The sequence below is a fragment of the Monodelphis domestica genome, chromosome 6 (assembly GCF_027887165.1).
Source record: "Monodelphis domestica isolate mMonDom1 chromosome 6, mMonDom1.pri, whole genome shotgun sequence".
Taxonomy (NCBI): domain Eukaryota; kingdom Metazoa; phylum Chordata; class Mammalia; order Didelphimorphia; family Didelphidae; genus Monodelphis; species Monodelphis domestica.
Genome location: NC_077232.1, coordinates 30,065,501 through 30,075,500, shown reverse-complemented (window position 1 = coordinate 30,075,500; position 10,000 = coordinate 30,065,501). Strand labels below are relative to the sequence as shown.

General features: G+C 44.8%; 1 protein-coding gene across 12 annotated transcripts in view; it reads left to right on the top strand.

Moving 5' to 3' along the window:
- The window catches only part of PRDM11 (PR/SET domain 11), a 100,538-nt gene that overhangs the window by 36,226 nt on the left and 54,312 nt on the right, over window positions 1–10,000 (top strand). The window lies entirely within an intron of this gene.

Genomic DNA, 10,000 nt, shown 5'->3' with positions numbered 1-10,000 from the left:
CAAAATTTTACTTATTGCCTACTATGTCCAAAGCACTCTACAAATGTTATCTTATTGGATCCTCATGACAACCCTGGGAGGTAGGTGCTGTCATCATCCGCATTTTACAACTGAGAAAACTGAGTGAAAGGTCAAGTGACTGGCACACACAGCTATGGTGTCTGAGGCTGGATTTGAACTCAGATGTTCTCATCTCCAGTCCCAAAGTTCTATCCATTGCACCACCTTGCTGCCCTTTTAAAGGGACTTACATTCCTTCTGTTCCAAAATCTTTCCTACTCATGGCAAGGGGACTCCTGGGGCTGCAGTGCTTTGCTGCTCAGTGGTTTTTCACTACCCCAGGCCCTCACCTGGGCTCCAGACACCTGTCTGTCTGCCCTTTGAGGTGAGAAGCCTAGTAGCAGCCTAAGAGACAGCCATTCCACTTCCAGCTTCCTTCCTTCCTTCCTTCCTTCCTTCCTTCCTTCCTTCCTTCCTTCCTTCCTTCCTTCCTTCCTACTTCTCTCTGTCTCTCTGTCTCTGTCTCTCTCTCTGTCTGTCTCTGTCTCTCTGTCTGTCTGTCTGTCTGTCTGTCTGTCTGTCTGTCTGTCTGTCTCTCATGCTTGCTAGATGGCACAGTGGCTGTAGCACTGGACCTGGAGTCATTAAGAGCCATCTTTGTGAGTTCAAATCTGGGCTTAGACAGTTCCTAACTGTGTGACCCTGAGCAGAACACTTAACTCTATTGGCCTCAGTTTCCTCATCTGCCAAATGAGCTAGAGAAGGAAATGCAGACCCCTCCAACATCTTTGTCAAGAAAACCCTCAATGAGGTCATGAAGAAAGAGTTGGACACGACTGAAAAACGCCTCAGTCGAGTGGTTCCAATGCTTGGCACAGTACCTAGAACACAGGAGGTGTTTGATAAATGTTTGTTGCTTTGGACTCGCTGGAATCCTGGACCTTCATTTAGACTACAGCAGGCTCGTTTCCTTAAGCTTCACCCCTCTGGGATGAGTTTCATCCCCATCACTAATTGGTGAGGTCTCAGTCAGCCTTCGAGGCTCAGTTCTTCTGCCTCCTTCATGACAGACAACATCAGAGAAATGGGTAGAGAGATTGTGGGATGGCATCAGAGCCCCCGGACTCAACTTCTGACTGGCGCGTCTTCTGTGAAAGCCCAGGAGTTCACTAATAACAGAAGTGGGTGCCATGATAATACCTCTGGGTAAAGGAACCCTCTGTAGATGTGTGGAAGCCAGCTTAGAGCAGAGAGAAGCGTGAGTCTGGGAGACCAATTAGGGAAGGGATGGTGAGAGCCTGAGCCGGGATGGAGGGGGCTGAGTGTGTGTGTTTCTTCTGAACTTACCAAACACAAAGGGCATTTCCATAGGCACACAGACCAGAAAAGAGGACTGTGCAAGACGCTCCTGCTCTCTATTCTATACAGCTTGTTTTTCTCTTTGAATCCGTATGAGAAATTCACTGGGAACATTCAAGACTCTCCACCGGGTCTGTGATTCTTTCTGGACTGCCTTCTGTTCTCCTCTGAGTGCTTAAAAGTGTTTAGATGCCTTCTTTCCTTTTGTTCTTCCTCCTCCCTCCCTCCCTCCCTCATCTCCTTGTCTCCCACTCTCTCTTCTCTTTCTTTCTCTGTAAACCTTTCGTCGCTTTAGAAAAGTGAAGAGGAATAACGAATACTATTATTAACAATAACTGTAAGAATAAAACTTGGGGAACGCTTGCTGCCCAGGGACTGGTGATGGGGAATAAGATGGGGAACTGGGTGTATCGGGAGAACTTGGCAGGAGGAAGGTTCTAAGTGTTGGGACTGAAAGGGAAAGGAATAAGCACTGATCCAGTCCCCTCTCTGAAAAAGCTGCTACCGCCCAGAGTGGTTAAGGGACTGACCCAAAGTCACACAGGGAGCCAGTGTCAAACCCACATCCTCTGGCTTCCAGCGTCCTTTCCATTATCCTCCCTGACGTCCTGAGTAGGGGAAGAAGGGGGTGACTCAGCAGGGCTTCCTTCAAAGTCTCCTTGCCCTGGGGAACCCCCCCCCCAATTTTCTTTGTACAAAGGGAGTCTCATGTTGCTCCCTCCAAATGACTTGGTGTTTGGTTTGAAGCACAGGTGTTACCCATAAATAGAAACTGGGTGCCAGTAGAAGAGATTCAGGCATTCTGCAGAAGTTGCTTGTGGAGCATGGAGGGAATAGAGGAGGAAACCCCCAGGCGGGGGATGAGTTTCAGAGAGATGGATGAAGTAACCGGGTTGCAGGATGAAATTCTTATCCTTCTTAGACACTCAGGAGCCCTATATCCCTGGGTGACCCACTTCATCACTCTATGCCTCAGTTTCCTTATTTGTAAAATGAAGAGTGATTGGATTCTGTGACCTTCAGGGTCCCTACAACTGTGAAACAATAATCCTAGACTCCCAAACTCCAGACATCCTGCCAAAAGCTTTAAACTTTGCCAGCTGCACTACATTTTGTCAGCCCTTCTGACCCCTTTCTAGCTAGTAAACCCAAATCAAGAAAACCTCTCTCCTTACCCCACCCATTCCTCTCCTCCCTACCCAGAGCCTGACACTTAGGACCTCAGTCATTTTCCCTGGGATTCAGGATCAGATTTTGATCATTTATTTCAGTAAAATGGGTTTCTCTTGGACTCCTTTGGATTTTACTTTATGCATTTAAAAATATCATTCTGAGGAATCCATGGGCTAATTCAGTTGACCGAGACACTCCAAAAGCTGAAGATTCCCTGATCTACTTAACTCTCATTTTCCAGATGAGGAAACTGAGGTCCAGAAAGTGTGTTTAAAGTCATCTAGGGAGTCAGGAATTGAACTGGGATTTGAACTCATATTTTTCAGCTTCCAGTTCAATGTTCTTGTTACCTGCCCTTGGAAGGCCTATCTGTGTAACCTTGGATGTGCCATTTCTCCTTATGACATCCCACCATTGATATGGGAAGTTTAGAATGATTCTCTGAACAGAGGCAGCGTGGGATATCAGAAAGGGAAGGAGGAATGGGTCTGAATTTTAAGAATCCAGCCAATGGTTGCTTGAAGTTCTTTTTCCTCTCTCTTGGCCTCAGTTTTCCCATCTGTAAAATGAGAAAATGGAAATAAATGACCTCTCAGAACCCTCCAATATATACATTCTGTGATCCTAAGATACTCTCTTTCTTTCTTTCTTTCTTTCTTTCTTTCTTTCTTTCTTTCTTTCTTTCTTTCTTTCTTTCTTTCCTTCCTTCCTTCCTTCCTTCCTTCCTTCCTTCCTTCCTTCCTTCCTTCCTTCCTTCCTTCCTTCCTTCCTTCCTTCCTTCCTTCCTTCCTTCCTTCCTTCCTTCCTTCCTTCCTTCCTTCCTTCCTTCTTCCTTCCTTCCTTCCTTCCTTCCTTCCTTCCTTCCTTCCTTCCTTCCTTCTTTCCTTCCTTCCCTCCCTCCCCTCCCTCCCTCCCTCCCCCCCCTTCCATCTTCGAATCAATATTGTATATTGGTTTCAAGGCAGAAGAGTGGTAAAGACTAGGCAGTGGGGGTTAAGTGACTTGTCCAGGGTCACACAGCTGGGAAGTGTCTGAGATCAGATTTGAATCCAGGACCTCCCATCTCTAGGTCTGGCTCTCAATCCACTGCCCCTACTATTTCTCTTTAAATGGGCCTCGGTTTCTTCATGTGTAAAATTAGAGGGTTGGTCAGAGTTTTTTTAATATGGGGTCCACAGTCAGATACATTTCAACTTGAACTTGGGTGGGGGTTAAAAATACTGAAATGAAATATATCTCCCGATTATTTAAAAACATTATTCAAAAAAAGAGATCCACAAGTTAGAAGCTTACTGAACTTCCTTTCAGCTGAAACAACCCTTAACTCTTTAAAAAAGTTAATTGTTGTCATTATTGTTTAGTAGTTTCAATTTATCTGACTCTTCAGAACCCCTTTTTTTGAGGTTCTCTTGGTAGAGATACTGGAGTGGTTTGTTATATCCTTCTCCAACTTATTTGACAGATGGGGAAACTGAGGCAAACAGGGTTAGGTGACTTGTCTAGGCTCTACAGCTACTTTGAGGCCAGATTTAAACTCAGATCTTCTGATTCCAAGCCTTGAACTCTTTCTGGTGTACCACCTCCCAGGTCCCTAAAACAATTAATTATTTGTTTGCTAATTTTAAGGCTGTGCTAAAAGTGGAGTGGCCACCCTTGGGGCCCCATCCTATTGGCAAATGGCCCAAGAACTTTGGCCTTCTCTCTTTAGCTCCACCTTCTGCAGCCTCTTTGCCCCCTGCTCCCAGCTGATCTCTCATTTTGATGCCTTCCTGTGGCTACCCAGATAGCTCTGCCCTGCTTGCAGCTCAGATCTCCCAAGCTCAAGGAATCAAGGAATCCCCTGAAGCAGGGATGCCAGATGTGTGCTATCACACCTGCCTTGCAGTTTCTTTTAATACAGGGTGCAATTTCCCCTTAGCATTGCCTCTAAAACAAACAAACAAAAAACCTAAGCAAAACCGGGATGTGGTCATTGTGACGGATGGCACAGCATTGCTTTCTCCCCTTTACTTTCTGATAATCAGCCAGCCACAAGCAGCAGCAGCTTCATGTTCATGTGAATTCTGGCTCAGTTTGGTTTTGCTGATTGCATCGTACTCATTGTTATATAATCTGCCAGGTATGCCTTTCTTTTATTTGGAATCATATTCTTCCATGTTTCCCTTACAGCTCAATATTTTTAAAGTGTCGGGGAGAGCAGTGAAGTGGCTCAGTGGATTGAGAGCCAGGTCTAGAGATGGGAGGTCCTGGGTTCAAATCTCGCCTCAGATACTTACGAGCTGTGTGACCCTGGGCAAGTCACTTAACCCCATTGCCTAGCCCTTATTTCTCTTCTGCCTTGGAATTGATATTTAGTATTGATTCTAAGATGGAAAGTAAGGGTTTAAAAATAATAATAACAATAATATTGAAGTTAGTATAGTCTAGTAGATAGAATGTTAACCACAAAACTAGGAAGACCAGAGTTCAAGTTTCTACTAATGTGACCCAGGGGAATAAATTTCCTTCTCGATATTCTAGACAGCTCTATAAGATTCTATATGTCCAAGAAGGAGCCATTTAGCATTGGTAGAAGGAGTTCCCTGGACCAAAAAAATCCCAGGTTCATAGAAATCTCTGTATTAGAATATAAGCTCCTTGAAGGCAAATATTACTTCCTGATTTAGTCTAGTCCTATTCTTTGCTTATAGAATAAATTACTATATTCGATTCTGTTTAGTCATTCTCCAATTGCTAGATACGTGATTTATTTTGATGTTTTTAGTATTCTAAGTAGAATCATATTCATTTATATTTATTTGGGGGGGGAATTTTATTTAATTAGTTAATTTAGAATATTTTTCCATGGTTCCATGATTCATGTTCTTTCCTTCACCTCCTCCTCCCCCATCCTGTAGCCAAAGGGCAATTCCACTGGGTTTTATGTGTCATTGTTTAAGACCTATTTCCATAGTATTGATATTTGCATTAGCATGATCAAGCAGTTGTTTTTCTTCTGCGTTTCTGCTCCTGCAGTTCTTTCTCTGGATGTGGATAGCATTCTTTCCCATAAGTCCTTTAGTATTGTCCTGGATCATTTCATTGCTGCTAGTAGAGAAGTCCATTATGTTCGATTGTAGCACAGTGTATCAGTCTCTGTGTACAATGTTCTCCTGGTTCTGCTCCTTTCACTCTGCATCAGTTCCTGGAGGTCTTTCCAGTTCACATGGAATTCCTCCAGTTTATTATTCCTTTTAGCACAATAGTACTCCATCACCAGCATATACCACAATTTATTCAGCCATTCTCCAATTGAAGGGCATCCCCTCGTTTTCCAATTTTTGGCCACCACAAAGAGCACAGCTATGAATATCTTTGCATAAGTCTTTTTCGCTATTATCTCTTTGGGGTACAAACCCAGCAGTGCTTTGGCAGACAGTCTTTTAGCGCCCTTTGGGCATAGTTCCAAATTGCCATCCAGAATGGTTGGATCAATTTACAATTCCTACAGCAGTGCATTAATGTCCCAATTTTGCCATATCCCTTCCAACATTCATTACTTTCCTTTGCTGTCATGTTAGACAGTCTACTAGATGGGAGGTGATACCTCAGTTATTTTGATTTGCATAGCTCTGATTATGAGATTTAGAACACTTTTTCATGTGTTTATTAATAGTTTTGGTTTCTTTATCTGAAAATTGTCTATTCATGTCCCTTATCCATTTATCAATTGGGGAATTACTTGATTTTTTTGTACAATTGATTTAGCTCCTTATAAATTTGAGTAATTAGACCTTTGTCAGAGGTTTTTGTTATGAAGATTTTTCCCCCAATTTGTTGCTTCCCTTCTAATTTTGGTCGCATTGGTTTTGTTTGTATAAAACCTTTTTAATTTAATGTAATAAAAATTATTTATTTTACATTTTGTAATTTTTTCTAACTTTTGCTTGGTCTTAAAATCTTCCCTATTCCAAAGATCTGACAAGTATACTATTCTGTGTTCACCTAATTTACTTATAGTTTCCTTCTTTATATTCAAGTCATTCACCCATTCTGAGTTTATCTTGGTGTAGTGTAGTCATTTAGATTTAAATCAGAAAGAAGCCTTGCTTAAATCAGAGGTTGTTAGCCTGGGACTCAAAGACCCACAAAGGGTCCATGGAGAGATTTTAGAGGAAAGTCTGTGAATTTGGATGGGGGAAAAAATTCTATCTTTAATTTCCATTAATCTCTAATTAAACTTAGTCTTCCCCCCTTCCTCTTCCTTCCTTCCTTCCTTCCTTCCTTCCTTCCCTCCTTCCCTCTCCTTCCTTCCTTCCTTCCTTCCTTCCTTCCTTCCTTCCTTCCTTCCTTCCTTCCTTCCTTCCTTCCTTCCTTCCTTCCTTCCTTCCTTCCTTCCTTCCTCCCTTCCTCCCTTCCTCCCTTCCTCCCTTTCTTCCCTCCTTTCTTCCCTCCTTCCTTCCTCTTCCTCTCCTTCCCTCCTTTCCTTCTTCCTTCCTTCCTTCCTTCCTTTCCATCTTAGAATCAATATTAAGTATTAGTTTTAAGGCAAAATATTGGTAAAAGCTATGCACTTGGGATTAAGCAGTTCTTCTGAGGTCACACAGCTAGGAAGTATCTGAAGCCAGATTTTCACTCAGGACTTTTCATTTCTGGGCTTACCTCTCTCTAATCACTGAGCCATCTAGCTGCCCCTAGTTTTTCCTTCAGTGAATTAAAACACACACACACACACACACACACACACACACACACACACACACTCTACTATGAGAAGTGGTCCACCGGTTTCACTACACTACCAAAGGGGCCCATGACATATAATAAAATGTAAGAACCCCTGCCTTAGAAAGACCTCTAGCACAACCTTTTCATTTTGCAACTGAAGAAACTGAGTTTCAAAGGATTTAATTGGCAGCTGGATGACATTCTGCATAGATATTCTCCTATACTCAGGAAATACTGAGTTCAAATCCTGCCTCTGTCCCTAGGTGGATGACCCTTTACCTATAAACCTCAGTTTCATCATCTATAAAATAGGGATAATGATCATCATAGTACTGAACCCTTATTCCTTTCCCTTCCCAAACAATAAAGCGGATTTATTTATATGTTTTCCTCTTGTTTCTTCCTTACCCCCACATCCTACCTTAACAGTACCTACTTCACAGAGTTATTGTAGAGATCTGACAAGATAATATATGTAAAGCAATGAAAGCAATGTGCAAACCGTGAGGCATTATGTAAATGTAAGGTGTTACAAGGCCCCAAGATTCAAACCCTGGACTTTTGGCCCCATGACTGGTGTTCTTCCTACTTTTCCACACTGCTTGCAAATGAACAATTTGGTGCCCTTGCCACCTTTCTTTCTTCCGTCCATCTCCTCTGATCCAGGCCCCTGGTGAGATGCTGGATCACCCGATAGGAAGAGTTTAGTGACTTTACTCCCACTTTTCCCAATTAGTTTCCAGAATATCGGCTCGGATTAGCTCCTTTCCCTCTGGACAGGTCCCAGGGGCCAAGAATTCACATTCAGTCTCCTTCCAAGTTACCCAGGGCTGCTGGAAGGGCCAAAAACTCTGTATAAGCTACTGTATTATTATCATCGTCACGATGATTCATTATGACACGTGCCCCCATCAAAGGGATCCTGGCACAGCCAAGGGCAGACGTACGTCAGCGTTCACCCACTCCCCCCATTTCTTGGTGTCCTGACCCCCTGGCCAGGCAAGTTGGCATGGCAGGATACCAGGGGTTCGTCCAAGTACCCAAGCAGGGCTCCAGGCTCCTGAGGGGGGCCAGTTGCCCTCCTACAGCCCCCAGGGCCTCCTGGAGTTCCTACTGTTTGCTGGACTTGGAGCTTGACTAATCTCTAAGCCTCCAGACTCAGAGGAGCCAGCTGGCATGGGACACCCAGCCAACTGGCACTGAGTTCTGTGCTCTCTGAGGGGCACCTGCAGGCCACTTCTCTCCGAGTCCCAGGCAGCCTCCTACTCTTCCATAGGGACTCTCTGGGCAGAAGTCCTAGCTGAACGGGAAAGCACTGGGTTGGGAATCCAGAGACTTGGATTCAAATCCTGTCTTTATCATTACTGAGCTGTGTGACCTCCATCAGCCATTTCCCTCCCAAGGCCTCTGTTTTCTCACGTTCAGTGAAAAGTTTGGGTTAGGCACATAGACTCTAGGGGTCATTCCAACTCAGACTCTGGAGACCCAGAAGCTCTTGAGCTCAGAGCCTCCATCCCAGGTCCCTTCCACTAGTCATTCTGGGTCCTGAGGCCCTTCACAGCTCGGACAGGTCCTGAAGCCCATTCCCAGCTCCGACATTTAGGCTTCTCACATCTCTTCCAGCTGCCTTCTGCCTCGGCCCGCCCTGGGTCAGAACTGTGATGGGGGAGCCTGGGGGGGGGGGGGGGAAGCAGGAGCAATGACACAGCAGCCAATGAGGCTTCAGACAGAATTTTCTCAGCCTAGTATTAGAGTTGGGGGCACGGGAAGATAGACAGACAGACAGACAGAGAGAGACAGAGATGGAGGGAGGTAGAGAGAGAGAGATGAAGGGAGGGAGAGAGATGAAAGGAAAGGGGGTGAAGGGAGGGAGAAAGGGGGGTGAGAGAGATGAAGGGAGAAAGATGAAAGGAAAGAGAGAGGGGAGTGAAGAGAGGGAGAAAGAGAGAGACAGAGATAGAGGAGAGAGGGAGAGACAGAGACAGGAGAGAGAGATAGAGAGACAGAGACAGGAGAGAGGAAGAAGGAGAGAGAGGGAGAGACAGAGAGAGGGGGGGGAGAGAGAGAGAGAGAGAGAGAGAGAGAGGGAAGAGAGAGAGAGAGAGGGAGAGAAAGAGAGAGACAGAGACACAGAGAGACAGAGACACAGAGAGAGATAGAGAGAGAGAGAGGGAGAGAGAGAGAGGGAGAGAGAGAAAGAGAGAGACAGAGACACAGAGAGACAGAGACACAGAGAGAGATAGAGAGAGAGGGAGAGAGAGAGAGAGAGAGAGAGAGAGAGAGAGAGAGAGAGAGAGAGGGAAGAGAGAGAGAGGGAGAGAGAGAGAGAGAGAGAGAGAGAGAGAGAGAGAGAGAGAGAGAGAGAGAGAGGGAGGGAGAGATGGAGAGAGAGAGAGGGAAGAGAGAGAGAGAGGGAGAGAGAGAAAGAGAGAGACAGAGACACAGAGAGAGAGAGAGAGAGAGAGGGGGAGAAGACACACACAGAGAGACAGAGGGAGACAGAGAGAGTGTGTTTTGTGTGTGTGTGTGTGTGTTTATTCTTCTCTGGCATATCCTTTCCCCCATCCCTGCTAAGAGTGAGTGATAGCATCAAGAAGGAAGGGAGGAAGGAAGGAAAAATGAAGTCGAGAAAGGAGGAGGGAAGACTGTTAAGTTCTTTATACAGTATGATCCCATTTGATCCTCCCAACAACCCCGAGATACAGGAAGATGGGGATGTTGTTTTTCTCCTTTATCAGTTAAGGAAATTGACACAAACACA